The 25,218-nt window shown below is 41.2% G+C and overlaps 1 long non-coding RNA gene across 1 annotated transcript in view; it reads left to right on the plus strand.

Annotated features, from left to right (window-relative positions):
• Positions 1–24,668, plus strand: part of LOC134516676 (uncharacterized) — a 31,550-nt gene extending 6,882 nt beyond the window's left edge. The window contains exons 3-5 of the long non-coding RNA XR_010071398.1: positions 4,978–5,076; positions 11,184–11,386; positions 24,415–24,668. This is a non-coding gene — a long non-coding RNA (uncharacterized LOC134516676). The remainder of the gene's footprint in view (positions 1–4,977; positions 5,077–11,183; positions 11,387–24,414) is intronic.
• The last annotated feature ends 550 nt before the right edge of the window (positions 24,669–25,218 follow it).

Here is a 25,218-nt window from a genome sequence, read left to right on the forward strand (position 1 = left end):
GATTATCCCTAGATGCTTTCAAATTATATCGTCATTATTGTATTCTTTGCCATTCAAATACCCTGCATATCTGCTTCTTCTACAAGAAATCATCTTCAATTGTTAGGAAAAAAAATCCTACTTACAAAGAAGAGTCATGAAGAAGCAGCTGACATGTAAGTTAGTCATACTTCCTTGTGGCTTGTCTCCTTAAGACATACATGGCCAATCTGCTCACAAAATCCACAGACGCACTGTTAACAGTGAGAGACACAAAGCCTACATTTGTTAAACTTTTGGCCAATCTTCTCAAAGTTTCCAGGTAACAAATATAATAGTCTAAATATTAATGGTTCTGCGATAAAGAAAAAGAAACACCCAAGAAGAGAAAGCCAGTGTCACATAACAATTTGGTAGCAGATGAGTCAAATGAAGCCTGTTTGAGCTAAGGCTGTAGCCAATGCCACAACAAGCGGCAATAGTAGCCATATGGGAGTCTGAGATTTGGAAGGATGGTTGCAAGTACAAACCCACCCCCTCATCTCCTGGCTCCTGAGGGAAAAGGGCACCAAGGCATCTCAATTTCAAATCTCACCCAGTCTTAAAGAATATATATTTTTTTTTTTTTCAGCCTTTGTGTATGAGAGTACAGCATTCACACAGTGAGCCCTCTACTCCCCAGGAGCATGGAAGAAAGAATGACTCATGACTCAGATGATAATACTGCCTTGGCAGTGGTAGAGGCTCCCACAGCAAAGCTCAGAGGTGCTCCATAGCCCTTTAATACAATTTAGGGCAACCAACAGACGTCTTAAATTACACAAAGAAGGAGGCATATGAAGTAGCAATGAGCTACTTCTTTGAGCAAGAGCAATGAAGTCTCTATACTGAAAGTATGGATAGTTGTAAGTCTTCCATTCCTAAGTCGTAAGTCCTACTCATTCTAGGCTATCATGAAATCCCGCCATGAGGAGACAATTAGCCGGGCTTAGGTCACTATACTTACGAATACCCGTAGATAGACAGATAGATAAACAGGGTAGCAAACATTTTCTATCACACAATGTATTTGTCCATACACGACAGTTTACTTCCATGCCTTTTTCTAACAGGATTACAAATGAGAAAAGTGTGATCTTGAAGGAGAAACAAGTTTGGCAACAAGAAGAAAAGATGAATAATACTTCTGTTTCTGCTTTTCAGAAGGTTTTGTTTGAATGCTCTGCTGTGCCTGAAGTGTTGACTCAGCCATGACACTTTTCAGCACCGACATTTACCCCGAAGCACACCAAACGTCTATATGGGAAAGTAAAAAAAGGGGTGCATTACAGAAGAGTGAGAGGTTCATACAGTTTGATATATATGAGTATAGTTTGAGGAGCTTCATAGCAAATCTGCTCATTTTACAAGAAAAAAAAATTAAAAAAGGAAAAGAGAGAGCAAATTTGCTTTCAACTTTCAACCTGTCAAACTCAAAAACCCGAAAGTCAAACTGGGTTTATTCCTTCCTGCACATTATTGCTGGTACCAAGGAGCCCAAGACACAGATTATTTTCTCAGTTGTCCTTGAGCAACCCTACTGTCTTCAGAGTACACCTTCAGTGACCTCTGAGCACCCCGATTGCCATCTGCGGATATGCACAGTGAGCTGTACTTCAGAGTGACATAGAGGGAGTTACCCTACTGATAGCGAACTGGGAGGAATGGGATGTGGCTCAGTCTCTTGGTCTGTATTGCTCATCAGGGTTCGTAATTTTAAACATCAGTAAAACTATTTTAGTCACTAAGGTCATCAGATGTAACTATGAATGTAAGTAGTCAGCAAAACTGGGGAAGAACTTGTCGTTTTACATCGTCACTTTTCAAAGCAGAGCTATGCCTTTCGAAGTCCCTTGTTTCTTATGCGCATGAGTCGGCTTCTGCCTTCTCCCACTCCCATTCTGCATAATAAATCTATATCTTCTCTATGGACTGTATGTGAAATGGCAGCTTCCACTGGGACGAAGAGATTAGAAGAGTTCAGAAAATGGACAGCTATTTCTAGATCTGTTCTAAAAATTTACTTTCAATAATTTTAGTATGCTGTGCATCATTTTTCTCTCACTATTATTTGTGCTCAATAACATTTTATTGTTTACTGCAGTTAATATTGTTTGCATTTAATTCACTGAAGAGAGTTAAATGTTGAGATGTTTTCAAGTGCGATTAGCAGTCATTCTCAACAAGACAAATTCAGAGTCTAATATTGTGGCTACAAGTGCATATGAGTAATTTGACAGAATATTTGGAAATATTTTGAAAGATCTGAATATTTTGGGAAAAAATAAAATTCTATTGAACATAAAATATCACCCTGGAAATGTATATAAATAATGTAAAGATCAGAAATGTGATTACTTCTGCATCTATTTTACTATTCCTATCAAGATTAAACATATGACTTTAGCGATCATTCACACAGCACAAATAATGAATAATCAGAACACCCATATTATGGCTAGGAAGTACTCATTGACTACTTAGTAAAAAATTACCATATCTGCGGAAAGCAAAAATAACTCTGATGACAATTTGCCAAACAAAAAAGGAACTGAAACTGCAAACTATGAAATGAGAAGTAAGTACCTATATGAGATCAAATGTCAAGACAGCGCATATAAAAAAGAAAGAATGGGAGAACAAGGGTACCAGGCTTCCAGGATCCTGTATGTAGTAGCTACAAGTATATCATGTCAGCTGGATCTGACAACTGCTCAAATGATCTAGACTGAGTTAATAATCACAAACATGAATTTGTTATCCATATCTGAAAGAGAATATCTAACCTCCTAGACATAACCACATTTTATCATTCATTCTGACAGAAGAATTATAATTAATTCACAAAATGCAGACTCAAAGGTGGTGAAATACATATATATATATAGATAGATAGATCTATAGATATATGAAAGGCACTCAGAAAAGAAAATATATTCATGCAGTACAACTAACCACTAGCAATAAAAGTCTCCCAGGAGCTGTGTGTAGATCTCCTCCTTACTGGAAGTCTAAAATAAGAGGAAAGAGAGGGGGAGCGAGTTACCTCTTTTTTCACGCCCTTTCCCAGAACGCCTGGCAATGCCCGTAGGGACTCAGAGTTGTGGAGGCAGCTGGGCCGGAAGGTGAGACATCCACACCACACAAGGTTCAGCCTCAGATCTGGAGTTCTGGATGGCATTGCGTGGCACTGTGCAAAATACCCGCTCCAAATCCCAGGATAGCAGTGCAAGACAAAGTCCTCAGCATCAAAGCTATTCAGGTTATTTCTAGGGAAGTGACTGACTGCCTGGGGGGTTGATTCTTGAGTGCATATCTACGCTATAGATCATAATCTCTCTGAACCCACACAGCACAGCATTGCAAATCTGCGTGAAATCAAGTTTGCTTTTGGGGAGTAGCTTTCACTGTACTGGCAAGTTGGTTTGTATCTGGAGATAAAACTAGTGTTAGGGAAAATACATTCTTTCTTCCAGTTTCATTTCCCATGACTACATTGGTCGTCCCGTGAAGATGTTTCTGAATACCATGCAGGTGTTGCCCTGTTCTGGTAGACTGATACTCAGGCAAGCGTGTCTAGCCAGACAGTTGAAGACAGACTTAATAATAAAATTGTTTATATTTACATCAGTCTCTCTCCTAAAAAATTAGATGACAAGCCTCACTTTTGACAGGCGGTATGAATGTCACTCGTGCACAAGAAATAATACAGTGTATTACAGTACCCTCTAGTGACTCCTGCCATAGCTGGATTTCAGCCAACATTCAGCACATCCCAGGATAGATCCCACCATGGCAAAAGCACCACCCCCAGATTTCTCCAGGGTCGCCCCTGAACATAGGGAGATCAGTCTGCAGGTCTCTTTCTGAGGTAGAGTAGAACTGAGTGTTGAGCGTTCAATCGTTCCTTGTTTGCTCCAGGGTTTGACTTTCTTAATTCCAAATATCCAGCTTTTAAAATCCATGGGAGCTAGCAGCTAGACACTCACTATTCTTTGATCTCACGTTAAGAGCTTCCTACACAGCAGGAAGACGATATTTTTTTTTCATGTCAAAATCCAGTCATATCTCAGAAGGAAACAAAAATAAGCTTTTTCTTCTCTGCCCCAGTTTTCATCACAAAACCTTTGGCCCCTGTTGCTTCCATAAGATCTTTCCTCCCTGTCTGACACATGAACTGTGGGAAATCTTTCCCAAGTGCAATTAAGCCCTTCCCATCACCCCATTCCAAAAGCCGCTTTGGATTCAGTGTCCCTCAATTCAAACACTCCCTTCCCCTCCTGTGGGGTGTAACTCAGGAGCTGACAAGAAATATTAATATCACCTGAATGGCCTGGCCTTGAAAGGTCATCTTCAAAGGTTTTGTAACTCCCTTCTTGACCGATGTTCTACACAGCAGACTGGAAAGAAAAGGAAACTTCAGCTAGCTTTGTTACTTTTAACCGCATTTCTTTGTTGTTCTTGAAAATAGTCAAAGAAATTTTCTGACTTAGATCACAGGTAACACAAAGAGAATGGTATTAGCAAAGTGAAAGGGTATAAAATCTGTAGGGTTCCATATGTGCTATATATTTTCAATAGTTGCAAACTCTACCTGTAACAAGATCTAACTGCTTTGCTCTTCAAAGTTACAGACCGAATGCTTTGAAAAAGTTGCCTTTTAGCTAATGGACCATAAAGGCAGCTACAGTTTAGGCAAGGATGTTTGGAGGGGCGAGGGTGAAGAGCAGCTTTTGGGGGAGAGTTTCAGGCTTCCTTTGGGAACTTTGCAGCTCATGGCTGAACAGTTGTTTGTGCAGGCGTAGTTGGAAAAATGTGCCGAGCAGGCTGTAGCAGAAGCATAAATGCTTCTGGAATGGATTTATGGATGGATACCTGAGGGGTCAGCACTACGTGATGTGGTATTGAGTTATTTTAGTCCTTTACTCTGTCCATTTATGCCTTTGGTCTCATTCCCAGAATGGCTGAGTCACCTTTATGAACTTACGACGGAGAAAGACAGCAACTGGGAAGGGAGCAGGACGCCGATGTTTGAACCCTGAGCTAGCTCTGCCAATGGTACGTCCCCACCATTCCCAGAACTAGCATGGAAAACTGTCCGATCTGCTTTATTTAGCACTGCAAGCCGCCCCGCAAAAATATTGACACACCACCCTCTAGAGCAAAAATCCAGCACCTCCAAATTGTCCGAGGCCCCAAATCAGCCGCAGAAGCTGTTCTGAATTTGGGTTTAGGGATGAGCAAAGCATGACAGGCAGCTATCATGACTCAACCTTGATACTAGGCAAATTGAGTAGTTAAATAATTCACTGTAATTCAGCCTAGCAATTCAAAATACCGCACACTCCTGATTCCCTGGCAAGCTACTTCATGTAGGGTATGATATATTTTTTCAGCAGTTTCAAACTGCCAAAAATGTGGTATTATTTCTCAAACAGGAAACAAATTAATGAAGGATATGAGAGGTAAATGAAAACATGTCACAGAATGAAAACACGGTTCAAAAGCTCTTAATAAATTAAAAGTTACAAAAAGCAATTTACGGAGTGTTTTATGTATGTCACTACGATGAGGTTTTATTGGTGTGATATCATAATTTGGCTGTCTCTGATTCCTTTCTCTTGGCAGCTCTAGCTCCAAAGACATTATGCGCTGATCATGCCAGCTCACAAAGCTGAGTGCCAGAGGTCTGCTTTATTTGGGCAGTAATCAACGGGACTTGTAGGTTTACCTAAGGACTTCCACGTCAATTCTCCAAGCACCAGATCTTGGGGTCTTTCTTGTTTGACTTTGGTAATTGCTTTTGTGCAGAGAAACTGAGTAAAGTCAACAGGACTCGCCATCCAAATTGCATGGTTTTTAGTTGGTTTCCAAATTTCCCGTGGAATTATCTCTGTTTACAAATGTATCCAGATTTTACTTTGAACTTTTTCCCCTCCTCCTGCCCTTAAAGAAAAATGAATTCCTAAATACGTTTGTACTTGCAAATTCATAGATTTATACACTTCATGCCCCTTTAATCCCTATTAAACTAATCTGAAGTCATGTCAGGCCAACTATCCACAGTAAAATGGATTAGACAAGCCAGTTGATCAGATATAGAAATGACTCTGGGCGCTTTTTCTGTCTAGCCTCCATGCACTTAGAGTACTATTTTCATACAAATAATTTTGTTCTCTTTAATTCCTTTGCAATTAAGCTAATTCACAAATAACATTGGTTCTTAGAGAATCATTAGTGTAAAGCAGAGCAGACAATGCTTTTAATTAGCACTTTTCATACCTCCTCTATCCATTTGCTAATAAAATTACTTCTCTATTAATTGATTAGCTATTTTAATTTACACAGCAATAAGTGCTGATATACAGTGGCCATAAAACATCTTTGTTAAGTAATTTTTAAAGTACAACTGATATTTATTTCCTGGAGAAAAGGAAGGTGTTTGTTTAAAAGCTTTGTGATGTATGTACTGTAGCTCCTGACAGCCCTACTCACCGGAAGATAGTAGAACTTCAAGTGAATTTTAAGGAATTTAACATGTACAGATTTTTGTATTACCAAAGGAATATATAGGTTCTTTGGATGTCTTAAAATTATGTATAAGACCTTGTTGTACAAAGAGTCTCAGTCTGCAAAAGAATGCTTATATACTGAAAACTAAGAGCCATTCTGTGTTCTCAATTTTATTTACACTTCTGTTAGTTTTTGACACAAAAAAAACCAAATTAAAATACTTCAGCTTACTAAAGTGAATAGTCATTTTAAGTGGTTGTTGGAAAACCAGTTTCCCATACATTTTTTAAATAGAACAAATCAACACGTGGAATAATGGATTAACGTTATTAAATTAGACACAAAATCTCTGTTCAGGTGGCTGCGTCAACATGGATACCCAATGAAGCTACTTCTAAAGTCTTGCTTTCCACATTTCATTTTGAGAACAACGGCCTGACTTCTCAGCTACACTAAGTTCTTCATATTGAAGGATAGAAATGGAAAGGGGGTTTAGATTGATCCATTATAAATCACTTCACTCAAATGCCCCCTGTACTGCTTGGGGGACATAACACAGTTTTGGTGCAGATATTCATCTGCCGCCTTTGCCTTTCCACTTCAGAAGGAAGGTTGCTGGCCACATTGCCACATTGCAAGCCCCTTTGCAGCAAGGCAGCTGACTGACCCAGTGGCCTTCATGGCTGCCCCTAACCACTTACCCCTGTCCCTGGGGATGCCTGCTGCCTCCAGCAGGAACGGGGCTTTCACACCCACCTCGCTTCCACCGTAGCATCATGCCATGGTCAGAAAATCAGTGGGCAACATTCTGTCCTTCTCCTCATCACTTGCAAAGCTTGTCACATGGTACCTGATCCCGTCTTACAGTTGTGAGTTAGGGTGGAAAATGAAAGAGTTCAGTTTTCTTCTCAAATTGCTGGTATACGGTGACATTGCCTTGTCGTCAGGCCATGCTTTGGACCAAAAAGAGAAGAGCTGAGTGAAAGTGGAAACGAAAATGAAATCTCCCAATAGGAGTTTAGAGCAAAGTGTCTGATACTCAAAAAAGACGAATTTTGAGGTCAGATTTGCAGCCTGATTTAAGCAAGCTTACCACACTTGATCATACCGGTTCATATCAGACGTCTTTTCTGAATGCATCTCCAGCAACACACAAGAACAAGCAACTAAGAAAAGGCAAGGATTAGTGAAACAATCTCCAATGCTATCTCCTGTCCCATGGAAAAGCATAGGGAAAGGGCAGAGTAGTTAACATTTGGGGGAAACAATGACATTTACTGCTCTACAATCCCATTTTCCTTATCAATTGATGAAGCATCAATCATTTAGAAATTTCTGGTCAGATATGTGTTTCCAGCTGAATCTATTTAGTTTATTTGTTTCTCAAAAAGAGGCCAGAAAAAAAAAATTCCACAACTAAAAACAACCCCATTGAGGCATTTATTTTTACTAGTTACAGCACTTTGACACAGAAAAATCGTTAAGTGAATGTCACCCATTCTGCTCATTGAATGAGGCCAACATCCTCTGGGAAGAAAAAGGGAAAATAACATGCAATCATGTGGTCACAGGCTGCCTATTTGGGGCATTTTGCAACTCTAGAATATTTGATTTTTGAAGACTTACCAGTCCCTTAAGATAGTTTTCACATGCCATGTTTGTAACTCTGCTTTGTCCATCTTCTTCCTTTCCCACAGCTTTTGCCTCCCTTAGCAGTTGTTTTATATTTGTCACAGGACTTAAATATTTTAGGGCAGGAGACGTATCTACCTGAAAGTCTAGATGACAACCTGCATATAAACAATATCACAACCTGAGTTATCATTTTAAGCCATAAAAGGGCATTATGTTAGGAGAGAGGAGACATAGGAAGGTACACTCTTAAGAAAAATGTTATTATGGTGTTCAAGGTCTTAGCATTCATGAAAAAGAAAAACATTTCCAAAAAGCTGATGTTATGGCTGAGTACTTGCTAGCTATTTTTTGGATTTTCTGTATTTGGCAAGAGAAAATTAAAAACGTAATTCCTTCCTTTCCAATTGGCATTGCTGGTGTAACTTGTCCTAAAGAAATCAGCAAGGTGACAGAAACAGATTCTCAAAAATAAGGAAGAGTCAAACCAAACTTTTCTGGAGTATCTAAGTGGTAACACTATCCAGCATCTCCAGTTCATTGCACTTGGGAAGCTTATATTAGGCATAGGCAAAGTATAGAATATGCCACGAATATGTCTAGTTACTGTCAAGGTGAGCTTTGCACTGAGCCTTCATGGAAGTTTTATCCCAAACAATGATAATCAACAGAGATAGTGACAAATGGAAAGGAAGTGGGGAAGAATAGTGACATTTGGTGCTGAACCATATGTGCGTGGTTTGAAAGACATGACTGAATTGTTTTTGGTGCTCTATTATTCTGACATTTAGAATGAGGCAAGTTTCCATTTCCATTAATGTACTGCCAACTCAAAGGGGAACTGTCGCAAATTTGAGACTAAAGAAAGCTGTTCCTCAAACTTCTCTTGAGCTTAATCAATGCCCTCGCTAAGCAACAGAGTAATGTCACAATGTAGAATCTAAATTATTATTATGCTTCCTGCTTGTTGAATGCAAGAACGTGTTTTACACCTTATGATGATATGGGATAAGCTACTTCAACAAAAGACCGTGAATTTATATATGAATGGAGAGCAAGCAATGTGAAGGAACCCTGTTGATCAGAATTTTCTGATTGTTAGCCTGGCAAACATAGCCACCACCCTTAGGCGGAGGAAGCTCAGGTGAAAGAACCAGAAAGCTTGAAATCTTTTCAAATTGTGGCTGAAACCAAAAACTGTTTGGAGAAAAAGCACAATGATCATCAGTTTCCTTTATTCTCTTTGTAGATCACTGCCTATCTTTACCAAAAGATTAAAAGTACCGAGGGAGAGGGAGAAGAGAGAGAGAGAGGGAAGAAGCTGGAGGTGATTCAGGATCCATCTAGGAGACTGGACTCACAGATTCTTCCCTCTTTGAAACAGCTCCTGGATGCTGAAATTTCCAGCTGAAAGCAGCTGTTTAGCTGCTTTACAAACAACTTAATTCAAAGGACTCCACTGACCTTGTACGATGATAGATGAACACAATGTTAGGGACATCACTCAGAGATCAAAATTGAAGGGATGATTTTTCTCAAAATCATCGATGCGAGTTTTCTTTACTAATTAACTTTCCCCCCTTGTGACTACTTAATCTCTGAAGCTTTTGTGGTGGTGGCTCAATTTCATTCTCTCTAGGAGACAGTGACTGTCCTTCAGTAATGGAAAGAATCCTTTGTAGGCCACGCAGCCACACAAAGGCCATGTATCAGCTCATTGCCGTACTGATCGTATGTGAAGTTATTATTTGTTTGGTTGGGGTTTGGTCTTTTTTGTTTAATCTGGCAGCAGTTTAAGAAAGTCCCCAGGTGATGAACCCCAGTTTTTATGTCATTTCGTTTCCCTCGCGGACATGGAGCTCAGTGTTTGCTGTTTCACCTAGGAATAGCACCAAGGTAATAATCAAGGTAATGCACCAAGCCCTGTGCCCTCATATCTCACTGAAGAGTCCTGAATCACAACCCTGGGTGGTCATGACCCCCTTCCCAGTTCCTCTCACCACCCATTCCTGGAACACTCCCTGGACCCCTCAGAAATGAATTTCCTCGTGTGATTCCCAAATTCCCTTATGACCATACAGGCCCTTGGTGCCATTATGTGCATTTTCTCTTCTTCGTTTGGACCCACTTCCTCGCTTTTTATCAACTTGAATTTTGTTGTGGTATTTTTCCATTCTGCTAGCATAAAAAAGATTAAGAAATATATAAGAATGAGCACATTATGTATATGCCTTGACTTTATATAAATGAACTTACTGCTAGAAAATGTGCCAGGACTGGCAGCCATGGCACCCGAAACCCTTCATTTACCCACAGACCATGCATTATAAAGATTATATGCTCTGTAATAATGAAGTGCAAGCTCCCGCTAACCACCTCTTCAATTGGTCTCAATATTTGACTTTTGGTGAGGAAATGGATCATACCATGAATAAGAGCTAAGAATAACCAATAGAAACGCCAAGGGAGAGAGGCACAGTTTGAGTACGAATCACAGAATTTACCTTACAAAGAATACAAGCACAATCCCTAGAAGTGCTGGAGATATGTGAACTGAACATTGAATTCATCTCTCTTCAAACATTGGGTAAAATACAAACAATGACTAACGCAATCTCATGTGAAATGGGGAAATAAATGAAACCTAGAAAGCAGAAAAAAGTAACGAACAAAGACAGACAATCTACTGGTCTGCCTGCAATGATCGCTAACAAAAATACTGCCTTGGGTAATGATGCCTTCTGAGGCAATAGGCTAAAACTCCCATGTCATCTGACATAAGAAGTCGAGAAACTATCCACTGGAGCCGTTTCTCATAGTTATCATTCTGCTCTGCATTTCGCTTGCTGCCATTTGGTCCACAGAAACCACCCACTGAACATTTGCCTTCGAAGTGCACCACCTTCTCCTATGTAGCATGAGTGACTTCTGGGGTCTCTCTCAATTCGCCACAGACAGCTTCTGAAATTTCCAAGTTGTGAGTTTCTTCTTTTCTTTTTTTTTTTTTTTTTTTTTTTAAGAATTGCTGCAACATCTTGCGTGCAAACCAGGAACCTTGGGGGTAAGGAACTGCTGGCTTGGATTACCCAAACAAGACCAGACCAAGAGTGAATACGGCGATGGACAAATACTCAGAGTACGGCTAACCTGCATTAAATCCATTTCACAGCAAGATGAGACACTTTGTACACTGCAGACACCCACTATCCCAGATTTTCTTTAGGTAGGCTTTTTTTTTTTTTCATATATTTGATTCACAAAGTACAAAACCATGGAGACTTATGCTGGGTTACAGTTTATTGCAGCTCACAGTGACAAACTTTGACTCTCTGGAAAGTTTTCTCAGTCACCTAAGACCAGTCATTAATTTGTGTGAAGGTCACTATACTTTATATTCAGTCTTTCTATTATTAGTCTCCCAGCCATGTTTTTTTGTGTCTGGCTGGCAGTTATCATTGTATTATTTGATAAATCACTCATAAATCCTTTGCATTATGTTTGTGGTCCCTTTCTAGCAAGAAAACATTTGTTGCTGAATTCAGAGCTATAAAGATGAGAAATTCCACAAGAAAAAAAATTACATGCATGTATTACTGGCATTCTTAGGGACATAGCTGCTAATTATTTCTTTAGTGGATTCTAGTGGAAGTTGGGTTGGGGTTTTTTTAAGAGAAAACCCTTTCTGCCCATGCCTACTGTCTGGGTTATCATTTCAGATAGCTTGCGGACCATGCTAACTTCAATATAGCTTGGATGAATTCATGGCACTGAATATTCATACTGCGTATGATACAGACACTGAACCCAATTTAGTAAATGAATACTTGTAATTTCACCAAAGCCCCTCTGAGAGATTATTATGCAGATTTATGAAGGAATATTGCTGAAGCAATTCTTGGCTGTGTTTTCAGTCACTGAGGACTTAAAGTATGTAAACCTAAAATAATTTCAGACTTATTTACTGTCACTGCTTTCATCTTCTGAACTTTTCTGACATTATTTCTCTCACTGGTTTGTATCCAGCATCCCCTCCCCTGTCCTTGCCCTTGAGCAAAGAGCCAGCGTCACAACACCTACAAGTGTTGCCAAGTTACTCCCAACAATATCCTTGCTGCCATAATGCCAGCAATCTGTTCTAATCCTGCTGCTGCAAAATTGCATTACAGGCAGGGGGATATATGGACACGGGCATGTGGGTAGTATCACTCACCTGGAAATACGGAGACCTGCACATAACCGGATTGTGAGCAGACTCTCACACCTCTTCTGTATGATGACGATTACCTCACTATTTTGGGACCATTGACCTCGTAAAAGAAGAAATAATCAGGCTGAGGAATGATGGAGATACTTGACCCCATAGTATATTACAGCCCTTTAAAATTCAGGAAGTGTGCTGTAAGTTGCTCTCTGCGTTACCGATTTTACAGGCGGTATCTTTTTTAAAGTATCACAGCCCCATGTATTTTTTCAGCAGTGTCCCATACCCACTTTATCACCTTCAACTTCATCCCTCTGGGTGTCAGAAAGAAAATTCATTGCTGCTTGCTAAACGTCTCTTAAAATAACATTCTATTATCTGACTTTGCTACCAAAAATAATAATTAAAAAAATAGATCAGTATCCCTCACTCTAGTCAGTGTTACCTCTCCTGCCCCACTCGTTAAGGGAATTAAGTCACCACTGGACTACCTCAGTTTGCTAAAGGGCATGGAGCCAGATCCTGAACCCTTATTAATATTGCGTCACTCATTCCTCAGCAATAGGAGTCCTACCTCACATGAAATGAAGTAGAACATGGGTAAAGCCTTTGGGATGTGGCCCACAGGCTTCAGAAGACTACAGCAACAGTTAAATTTTAGCATACTGTAAATACCACGGTTCCTCTCGGTTACATTTCTTGGTATACAATATAGTAACATATGCTTCATGGAAGTGAATTGTAAAGGCCAACTTCTGCTCTTGGATTCAGATCTCCTTGACTTCAGTGAGACTGCAGAGCAAGGGAGCCTGGTGACACCTGCAAGCAGCAAGTAACCATGGCAAAGTCTCCACGGGGGAGCTGAGGGAAAGATCAGCAGACAATTCCTGAAGGTTTCTTGTGCTTCATGTAAATTGTCACACTGAGGCTCGTTTTAGCCATGTTTTGTGTGCTGAACATGCACACATACATCTTGAACTCCTTTTACAAATTAGTATGCAATAGAATAAGGCAAGTGAAGACTACGGGCCAAAAAGCTAGAAAATCTGCATGTCGGAGAGACATAGCAAAAAGAGAAGAGCTGAAGATAGACAATGATGGGAAAGAACAAGAGACCTGGTGCAAAGCACCTGTTTTTCTTCTTTTTTTTTTTTTTTCTGGTAAACAATAGTTTATGAATTTATTTCAAAAGGTTTTCCAGTTTCAATCTTCTCCATTTTTTCTTTACATTTCTTATTTTTTCCTGGATTCCTTTTCTGTCTTCATTTCCCAGTCCTCTGTCTTTTTCTCCTCGTTACTCTGTGCTTGATTGACTGTCAAGTTAGATATGGGAAGAGGGAACTATCTTTGAAAATGTCAAAGAGTAACTGCGAAAAGACACATATTTGCACACTTTACAGGAAACATGTTCAACTCTACACAGACAGAAGCCAAGATACTGAGGTACAGAAAAGTAATTAAAGAAATCCTCCTCCTTTCTACTCTGCAGTCACTAAACTATCACTAGCACAAGTAAAGCACGAGATGGCTGAAACTTAAGGACGGCTCCAAGCACTCAGCACTGTGTGAGTGAAAATAACGAAAGCCAAGTTGCAATTTTCGGAGAGTGAGTCATGGCTGTAATTGACTCGACTAGACCAGTAAATTGCACATGGCTTAAGGACATTTTTCTCATTGTCAGGAAATTCCCCTTCTCTTGCTGCACCCCTTCAATAGGACCAATGAGCACTGCAAGCGTCGGAAGGTTTGAGATGAGCTTTCCTCCGGCGCCGCTGAGCCTTTATCATCTTTTAAACAGAATCATACAAACCCCCATGAACTGCAAATAAGTGGCACTACGCTTAACATCTCAGTGCCAGGAAGTGATGATGATGTTCCACAAAACATCACCCCAATCTCCTCTCAGGAGCCCTTTTCAACACCCATCTCAGATAAAATTCCAAGGCTCGCAAGATAGAACTGACTGCGCCTGAGTCATAATCAGCTTGGCTTGAAGATCATTATTTATGGGTGCTAATAAGAAGGAGTTTGAGGTGGTTCTCTCAGCTACCAGGACTCCACCTGCCAGCTGGAGGGGCCAGGCACAATTTTGCAGCATTTGGAAAGCTGGGCATGGTCAGGGGGAGATTGGGAAGGCAGAGATTACTCAAAAGCATGTTGAGATTTTCAGCAGAGCACCAACACCTTTTCTCTAACTTTATAATGCAGCACTTTCATAAAAGGTTATGAAACTTTTTAAATGTAGTAGTCCCAAGTAGCAATGACGAGGTTGTATGTTATCCTTTTATTTACAGTTAAGGTCATGCTTTAGGGGTGCCAACCTCCTTACTCAACGGTACAACCTGCCTTCCTGCTGCTTTTCCAATGGACCATGGATATTTTTGTCAATATCTTCTCCTCCTCTGTAAATGTACAGAAGAAAGTATTAAGCTTAAACACTGGCTGAAATTTTTGGGAGATATTGATTCTTACAGGACATTATTCTTGGTTCACATCACCAAGTTACGTTGGCGTTGTGACCGTCCACACTGTAGAAGCCAGTGCTTGGCCCCATCCATCATCTTCCAGCAAGTCAAATGGCTTCACTGTATGTGGTTTCTGACCCGGGCCAGCACTGAACTAGATGAGAAGCCTAAGGGCTGCTGTAAATAGTCAGCTAGCTATGCCAGCCGTGCTTCCCAGCTAACCTGCTCAGAATACAAGGCATAATCAAAGCTCTGCTGGCTCCCAGGAAGGCTGGTAAGCTCCAGTTCTGGAGCTGCTTCTTGCTTCAGCAAGGAATAAAGGAAAATTGTTGATAATGCTCTAAAGCTATATTTTTGCTTGAATATGTACACAATAGGAGGCAGTGAAGGAGGAAATTCCAGATACAGTACATTTACAGTAAGTACAAAATAGCTCTCCCCCCAGTAATTCATCCAGCCCGATATAGTAAACCCCTTCAAGCTGTTACGCACAGGAAGCGTAGAAATTAGAGAAAAAGAAAACATGAGAGCATCCAAAGTCTACTTTCCTTCTGACATTCATTTCTATACAGTGATCATTTTATGATCTCCTTAATTTCGGAGTTCATTTATCCACCAAAGCAGAACAAATCTCTTGCTCTTCAGTCGAGGCCAATCTTTTTACTTTGTACATAAAGCTCTACTGTATTGTCTGACATTAAGCTTTTCTCTAGATAGCATACACCCAAAGCATGTATAATTTCAGGTATTTGTAGTAATGACAAACTATAGAACATCAGCTGTACTTTTAATTTGAAGAGGGTGCTTCTGTGATGAAGACAGAAGTTGAATACAACAGAGCAGTTTTGCGTCTAACAAGTACCTTCTTTTGGAAAAAAAAAAAATTCTTTGAGATTTAAAAACCAAGTCTGAGGCATCATACATAAGCAAAATCTGTTACTATGGATTTCTTGGCAGTGTTGTGATATAAATGTGGTTTTCCTTTTGTCCAAATGACAAAAAAATTGTAGGCAAGCAAGCTTCTAGATACAGAAGGTGCAGTCAGAGTCTTGTCTGGGTCGTATAATGCCCACTGAGATCTGCTTTAAGTTCTAACTGAGGTTTTTAGAACCCTTTTCCTTCTGCTTGTACAAATTGCTTCTCACGCAAATAGCATGCTTTCTAGTGGAAACTCACAAGGCTCTAGAGCATGCAAGCCTAACACTTGCTCCTCTCCATGAAAACTTCAGAGTGCAGAAAAAAATCAGTTACTCGAGAATTTATGAAAAGTGGAAAAAGTGATGTGAGTACAGCTGCAGGAAATTCATTTTATAATCTGAATAGCTGCTCGAGATTTTTTAGTAATAACCACCTAGTTTTAATGGGGACATTTTCATATTGCTCATTCTATATTCCTGAATAACCATCTGATACTTTGTTTGTTAGAAGTACTTGCAATATCATTTAAATGAAGCGAAGCCATTCATTTTCCTTCTTTTCCACCTCAACAAGATTTGCCTTTTTTGACTCTGAAAAGCCCATCCACTTCTGCTAGTCAGTCCTCTCCAAACACTGTGTGAAGATGTTCAGTAAATCCCAGATACACCTTACTGTGGCACTAACGCCATCCATCATCGTTTGCTCTCCGATATCAATCTTCTCCTCTCTCTGTTTGCGCTCGGTACAAGAAGGAGCTCCGAGAAGGTGACCCGCATGACTCCTATCTTCAGTTATCTGCTGTGGTCCCAGAAGTGATTCATGATCAGATCAGATCTATCTCCCTGGTGCTGTTTTGTCCTTAAGGCTTCGGCACTTGCGGAGACTGACTAGAGACTCCAATCAACCATCTGGTGTCTGCCAACTGTAGTGTCTAGTCAGGCTACACTGAATGCAAAGAGAAATGTGTTTTGTATTTGGATCCCTAATGCGCTCATCTCTTCCCATGGGCCAAGCAGAATATTAAGCGGCTGCAACTCTAAAAGGCTGGGATGGCAGCGGAAGAAAACCTTAGATTTAAAAAGAGTATTTAAAGCCAGCTTTAAAGTTTGACTGAATGGAAGGGCTAGTATAAGGTAGGCAGCAGCTCTGTACTGGCAAAGGATGGATTTAATAAGTGACGGGACTTTTCCATCAGTTCTTTCTACAATTTTATGAGCTGTTTTTAATTGTAATTTGCCTATTTATATGTGATTAGAATGTTGTTAAGGGAGTTCATTTTTTTTTTCTTTAAACTCTGCTTGTCCTCTGAATAATAAAAAGGAAATACTAGAAGTCTGAAAAACTCATTACATGCCTTTTGCCAAATATTTTTCAGAGTAGGCTGCATTAATCTGTGCCTCGCATAGACTGTTTTATTCCATGTATTTTGAGATGAGCCTTTCCCCCTAGATCTCTCCCTTTCCTTTCTCCCCTCCCATGTATACCACACAACTGGAAATACAAATGCTTTTGCCAGACCCAGTCTTACCACATTACTGCCACGTGAAAAGTCCTATTAGTTATAAGCCCTTAATAATAAGCTTCTTACTCAGCTGGTTTCCTTCTACCATGACAAGTTTTATCACGGGCTTGCACAATCACAGCAGCCAAGTACTTGAATCGGCCATTTGGGGTGGCAACACTATCTGCCTTGGTAGCATGTATTACTAGGCAGAGGGCACTAAGGGCATGTCCTCCATGGCATTTTGGCGCCTCAGGGTCCCATCCTTGAACACCAGAAGCAGTCATTGCATGCTTGAATCGCAACTTTTGTAAAACCGCTCACTCCTGAGTTATGTGCATCAGCTGTTCGCGGGCTGATTTGATGGGTAATATCGCCCACGGGCTTGAGACCGGCCAGGAGGGTGCTGTGGGATTTTCATCATTTTCACTGATTGCAATGTGAACTGTAAACTGGCATTATATTCGCTATTTTGTTTCTACAAACTAAAAAAGCGGACACAGGGCAGCTGCCCTGCAGGAGACAGCAAGTTAGCCGTGGATCCATTTAATTTAAGCCAGAGGGAAAGCCAGACTGGCCACAGCAGTGCTGGTCAGCCTGTGCAGGCTGATGACAGCGTCTGCAGGGGTGCATCTTCACCCGTGCCCCCAGCCATCCCTTTCCCCCGGGGACAACGGAGCGGCAAGGGCACCTGCTGGCTCTGGAGGGATTTCCCTGCATTCCACCCGCTTTCCAGCCACCCAGGGCTGTGGCTGGGTCCTGTCCTTCAACCCAGCCTGACCTGGATGACCAGAATTTGTCTGTTAAGGCGGCAGGATCTGATAAGCAGCCCAGGTTTAAATACCTGCTCAAACTGGTACAGAGCAAGGCTTTGAGCCTGCAGCTCCCAAGCCCCGGGGCCGGGGGGGTACCTCACTCACTTGCCTGCTCTCCATTCGGCCTCCCTCTCTGCCTCCCGCCGAGATCTGAAATTTCATCCAACACCTGACAAGCCTTCCCAATCAGAGTGATGTCGAAAGTGAGAGCATCTGGCCTGAGATTTGGTCAGAAAGATGCGCTTTCCTGCAGAAGCTGGATTTTTACACAATTACCTGGCCAGTTCTACTCAGGTTTAAGACCACGATTAAAGCTCAGGTTCCGGCTTATACCTGTTCTTCAAAATTCATTACTCAGTTTTTCCTTTTACATCAGGGCAAATGAGGAATATCTGTGCCCGCCAGAGGAAATTAGTCCAGTGGAGGTACAAATGGAACAAGAATAAACAATTTCTCACCTAAATATGAGGGAAAACACAGAAGCTTGCAGTTCCATTTGATACCACATAAATTCTCCTTTAGGACATACACATATGGACAGAGGCTGAAGTTTTGGATTGATTCTTATTTTGCGTACTCAGTTTGCCTCTCTCTTTTAAGGAAGAATGCCTGCAGTGAAGTCTAGCTAGAAAAGAAAAGTGAACTACGGTTTTTAACTGAAAACAGAAAATCCCAAGAAATCAAGCTTTTAACTTCTGAGAGCAAGTGCTTCAACACCAGCAGGTTGAGATCAACTTATCAGACCTCTTCATTTGCTAGATTTTAACCAGGGCTGTCCATGTGTCACACACTTCCAGAGCGCGGCCTTGTCCAAAAGTAAAACCCCAAAACAACGACAGCGGCACCAATAATAAATCCTAGGGAGGCAGTTCAGACTATATTTACTATATACCATCTGCACCGAGCCCTGAGAGACATTATGTTCCACATTCCCTGCCTGTACTACGGAGAGCTTTTCTGATGTGTAAACCATCATTTATCTTGTCTTTGATTCCCTTCATGTGACCTTTTTCAGAGTATGGCAGTATAACATCCTTGCTATGGCAGGCTCTGAGACCATTTGAGGACAGGCCTCATAAAGCCTGCCTTTAACATTAATCGATCACTTTATTATGGAAGTAAATCAAAGCAGTTAAACTCAGGTCTTCTGAGAGTTGAAGGTCAAACAGGGAAAAACAAACTTTGTTCTGGGAAGAACATAGAAAAATTCTTTCAGCCCCATCCCTTTGTTCTTTGCCTTAGAGGCATGACAAAAGCACATAACACACGCAGCATTTAGGGAAGTACGAAAGCAAATATACATCAATATACACAAAGTATTTGTATTCCAAGCAATTTTGCAAAACCCTTCTTTCACGTCCCAGAAAGCAGAGGCTGGAGAGAGGGGGTGATCGAGGAGAGAATACAGACCCACTTGCCTTCCCAGCAGCTCGGCTGGAGAGGCAGAGGAAAGGAGGAACAAGCGGTGCGGATGAAGGCTCTGGCAGATCTGGTCTTTATTCACCGTTGCCCCTCACCGTACCTTCACTGATATGTTTTGAGAATTGCAGAAAGACCTCCACACCTGTGTGTATGGAGTCTGCAGGAGCACGGGTACGGCTGTAGGTGTTGGTGAATATGTAAATGTTTTCAGAGAGGAAATTCAGCTTAAAGAAGTTTTACAAACAAGGAAATATGCAACTTCAGTCTTCCTTAACTCTGCAGGGTTGGATAAACTGACATCTTCCCGTCTTCTAGCAAGTCTGGAGAGGTACCCTTCTCCACCACAGTCGAGCTTCTCTGTGGTGCCCCAAACATGAGTGGCCTCAGCGCTTTATTACTCTAACCCTCTGTTTCTTGAACTAAAATCTGGAAACTAAGGCTGGAAACAGCACCCCAAGACTGAGTGAAAGGGCTGTGTGAGGAGGAGAGCCCAGCAGAAAGCTGCCGCTTCGCTGTGTGCCCAGGATTGAGGCGATGCTGATACCCAGGACTTGCTCCTTCCCCACCAGCTGCAGTGCCTGGGGGGCTGCCCATGTCCCCCCAGCCCACAGGAAACACTGCCTCTGCTTGGCAAGCCCGTGTGAAACTGAAAAGCTGTCCCTTCCCACCTTGGCGATGGGACAGAAGAGCAAGAGGTGTTGCAGAGGCGAGGATACCCCTGGAGCGTGACAGCAAGCTGCCTGCCAGCCAAGGGCACACCAGCAGAGACTTGACCATCACCTTGGACCAGTCTCTGATTTCTGTGCCTCAGTTTTCCCTTGCTGAAATGAGGAATACCAAATACTGATATTTTTTTTCCCTGTTTTTCCTGTTTCATTTGTATTGTTTGTTTTGAAGAAAAGAGTCCTCAACGCTGACTTTGCTTTTAGCCTTGCACCCTTCTAGCCCTGTGATCTGACGCTGAAGTGTTTCCTTGAACCGTTTTGCTTTTTGACTTACCTCGGATTTTTCAGGGCTTCACAAACACACAGGCACACCCAAATGACACAGGAGGGTGTTGGTCAGTAATGAGCTTTGTCGTCAGGGGAGCCTGACAGTTTAATTTGTTTCTTTGTAAGACAAAACCATTTTTTAAGCACAGAAATTTGCTGACATAGCAAGTAATATGAGTGCAAGCACCCACCAACTCTTACTTACTGGATTCAGTGTGCTGAAAAGTGTGGCAGAAACTTTAAAGAACACAGGTGAAGATGTTATCCCTGTCCTGAAGTGTCCAAAGTTTAAATGTAGACACGTGGTGACACACCAAAAAAGCACCGCTGGGGGCAGGCAGGGTTAGGAGAGGCAAAGGTTAGAAAATAAGATGATGCCACCGATCAGTTATGGAATGTTCTTATCTTGGCATCTCCATTAGAAATGTAATAAATAAGCTTATTCTAATGGGATTAGAGCAACAGTCGACTCACAGACAAGGTAACCACTCAGGAAAAATGTGCATGTGAAGGAAGTGATTCCCAGCCCCAGGAAGCAAGACATGGGTGTTTATGGGTGAAATGACAAATAGACTATTGTAGGCAGAGCTGTGGATGGAGTGGGAAACATGGGTAAATTTATGATAGATCCCAGAGACAGAAAAGCCGGCAAAGAAGAGTTATATAGAATATATGTATCTATTGTATCTATTAATGGAAGGCTGAGGAAGGGAAAAGAGCACTGTCAGCTTGAAATATAACACGTTTCGTGGAGTTATGTTTTCCTATTTTTAAGTGATTTCATCTCTTTTTCTTTTATGCAGTGAATCATCTGAAAAGAACAGGGAAAGCTGACTGCACTATTAATTAGAAGAAAATTGAAATATAAAGTGCCATCAAGTACACAGCACTAAAAACCTAGAGCCAGTATACATATTTCCACATCTCTGTCAATTACAGTAGTATTAAAAGTATTACCAGTAGAGCAGAAAAATCAGAAAAAAATATGTTTTCAATATCACAGTGACCCTTTTAGGCCTGAAGTGCTGGGAAAGGGAGTTGACTCAAAAATGGCATGATGCTGCCAGTCAGCGAGAGAAAGGTCGTTTTTCTGAAGAATTCTCTGAAATTTAGCCAGGTTGATTGAACAGCACAGTGTGGGTCACGAGGTTCAAGAGCAAGACTGCGTGAGTGGTCACAGAGTGGTAACTCTTACTCTAACCACGGACACAAAGGAAAACAGAGGCTGCCCTAGAAATTACGAGTTCTTAGTTATGGTTGTTTCTGATGGGAGGCACCCGTAGCATCAGAGATGGGCTCCTGTCCTAAACGGAGCATGGGAAATGCAGTGTCCATTTGAAATAAAGAAAGGGTCCAGCTCCAAAAATTTCAGCTGACCCCTCTTTGGAGACAAGCGCAATAGGACACTTTGGCTCCAAATCCCCCCTCACTTCTAGCAGGAACGTCAATATGAATCCGAACACTGTGGCTGGGGCCCGTATCTCTTAAAAGGGTCTCTGGTTTGGTTTGGACAGGCATCCAAATCCCAAACGATCTGAACCTCTGGGATACGCCCAATTAACTTGGAAATATTTATAGCAGGACTTCCTGAAAAATCTTGGTGCTTTCTAATTCTTAGTAGGTCAAGGAAACAGAGGACTGAATATTCTAATATTCCCGTCCCTCTGACAACCGCAAATTCAAGGGTCAAAGTAAAAGATGCAGAATATGGAAGATTTTTTCTGAACTGTCTCAAATCTCAGCAAAAGGTTCAGCTGGGTTTTGCTTTGAGTATTTGAATGAAAACTTGACTTATTATTTCATCCCAACAGACTCGTACACTACGTTAACAGTCAGTCAGTGTTGGAGCTCTTCCCTCTGTATTCACATGTGCATGTAAATAATTCCAATAATTTCCCTGGACACAAATTCCAGCTAATGGTTTGTTTCTAACTATAATGTTTGTCTCTGTGCATGCTCCCTCTTCAACATGCCATTTCAGCGATATAAGATTTTAATTTTTTTTTATCGTCTTGCAAACTGACAAAGAAGATACGTTCCCAGGTTAAAAAAGAAAATGGCCAAATTTTTCCATCAGGATTCCCATCTGAAACACTCCTCTCTACCTAAAAGGTATAAATATTCATCTATCTGTCTGAGCTAAAACCTACTCAGCGTTTCAGTGTGTGGTTTTTTCCTGATGTGGCTGTTCTACAGAGACAGACACAAGAGTTGTTTTGTCTAGCCACTTACAGTCCCGACTCCTCAGACTTCAGTGTCCCCCAGACTGTTAGAGGCCAAAGCCTGAACTTGCTGGCTAACCTTTTAAAAGATAATTTCACCTGTATTTTTATGTAGGTTGTTCAACTGGATTGCTGGCCACTATTCCTAAGAGTGCTTACAATCTTTACATAGCTGATGTGTGACGAAACATGCTCTTTTTGTGCTGCTCTCTTACGTTTGCTAAAACGTTTCTGATTTGCTGGATGAAGCTTAATGAGCAGAATTCATTCGCTTTAGGGTGCAACTTCTCGTGAAAGCAGACAGATTTATTAAAATGCTAGCACTCTAGATAGGAAAACTAAGCTTAAATGTTGGCTTTGAGATTGGCAGTCGGAAACGACAACACTTGCAAATGGACCCGCTTGTACACCTATGTGCTGTAGCTCCACTGGAACAAAATACAGCCATTTTCAGGGCTATTTTCATGATATACTGCATTCATAATCAATTTTTGTATAATCTCTTCCTCCACTTAAAAAATAGAACCTTTCAGAAAATGTAAAACACCATTGTTTAATGAAAAATATATAATAACTAGCTTGGCAAATGTTGTATGTGAAATTTCAACAGAAACCATAAATTATATTAAATGCCCAATAAAAATGTTCAATCAAAAGCTCATTTTAAGATACATTGTTAATGAACTGTATGAAATGATGCTTAATCAAAACCCGACACCTTGCAGGGGAGAGAGATTCCACAGGACCTCAAGAGCACTATTGTTCTGAACAAAAGATAACAATAGAACAGGGTAATTAATAGTCTGCACTCCCGTGGCATTCTCCAGGGAATTCCAATTTCTAAACGAGCTCCATTGTTTTTCAAGAAAGCAGAAATTTTGCTGCTTTATACCGTTAATGCCTTGAACTTGATCAAACATTAAGACATCATTTGTCAGGCAGGTTTTGTTTGCTCCCGAGTTTTGATCATTCCCCCATTTAAAGTTATTGTGTGAAAAAGAGAAGAAACTTTTCCTGTAAAAGCTCATTTTGCGAAAGCAGTACTGGGTCCTTATCTTGTCTGTCTGTAATTTTGTAATTCTCAAATTACATAAAACAAGTTAAAGAAAACATCTAGGAAGAGTTCTTCACCATAGCAGCATTAGTAAGAGGTTCAGTGTGGGTATATCGATATGTACAACAGATTTTCTTATTTGGTTCCCTTTCAATTGGCACCCTATAATGAGCATGTCATACTCATCATATATAAATTTCTAAATTTTCCTAGCCAAAGATAGAAAATGCTACTCTATCTAGCAGAGCAGAAGACTACTACAAGGACAGCGTACTGAAATACTCAAGTCATCCTAATTACTGTCAGCATTTACAGTTGTAAATAATCTCAAATTCGGTTCTGCGTATATTTTTTCCCCTCTTAAATCTTCCTTCCTTGGAGCAACTTGGAAACATTCATTTTCTAGCAATGCCATTTTTCAAAACAGTCATAAGCTGCTATTATTATTAATCACGGTATTGGTGTTTGTACAAAGATGGATTTACTGAAGAGCAGAGGAAGACGTAGCCCCCTCCCCTTCTCTTCATTATCACCCCCCACTCTGAGCTGTGTTCCTGCTCGCTTAGCCTGCAACGCTTAGGGCTAGAAAAAAACCACAAACATACCATCGTCAACAATGCCTGAGAAGCATTAATGCCTTGATATTTATGTTTCCTAACAGGAAAGTCAAGTTTTCACACTGGACTTGTGCTCCCCCGAGACCACCGGCAGCTGACTGAGTTCCAGGGAGAAGCTTGGGTGCGAATTGGAAGCCATGGCTGCTCCTCACACCTGCACTGGCCCCAACCGGCCATCTTTCCCTTGCCCTCGGGCTCCCAGCACATCCACAGCCACTGGCAAGAGGTCAACCGACGTGCCACAAATTCAGGCTCCTGCTTCTTTATCCCTGGCAACGTGTCTGCATCCTTGAGCGCTTTTGAGAAGTTGCCCCCCTGTCATGTGAGTGGAGCAACTCCATTTGATGGGGCGGGAAGTGAGAAAGCCCCTGTGGAGCACACCTTCCTCTGGGGACTTCCAAATCTGCCAGTGTTATGAAAACGCATGCAAAAAAAAAAAAAAAAAAAAAAAAGGATTTATATTAAAGACAGTTAGATGTGAAATGTTCCTATGAAAAGCCCCTTTTAATGCATTTTCTGCTGGACCGGAGACAGCTGTACTGAAATGAGCAAAACAGGCTGAGCAGGGAGGCTGTGAAGGGTATTGTATGGCTGCACAGGACAGCCTTCTGCATGCCTGAGTGTACATGTCTCGGTGCAGAGAAATAGTTCGGATTACTAAGGTTAGAAAAGCTCATTGGGATGCAGATTTTGCTGACAGAGGCATTACTATATCAACGGCACATAACATGTACTGTGTTAGTAGTAGTCTCATTTTCGCTGTTTCCAGCAATGAGAACAGCACTTTAGGCCCCCTTTCCAAAGAGCCCGGCGTTGGGCTGACACAGACGGAGGAGCCGCTTCTTCCA

Source organism: Chroicocephalus ridibundus, chromosome 5, assembly GCF_963924245.1.
Source record: "Chroicocephalus ridibundus chromosome 5, bChrRid1.1, whole genome shotgun sequence".
Taxonomy (NCBI): Eukaryota; Metazoa; Chordata; class Aves; order Charadriiformes; family Laridae; genus Chroicocephalus; species Chroicocephalus ridibundus.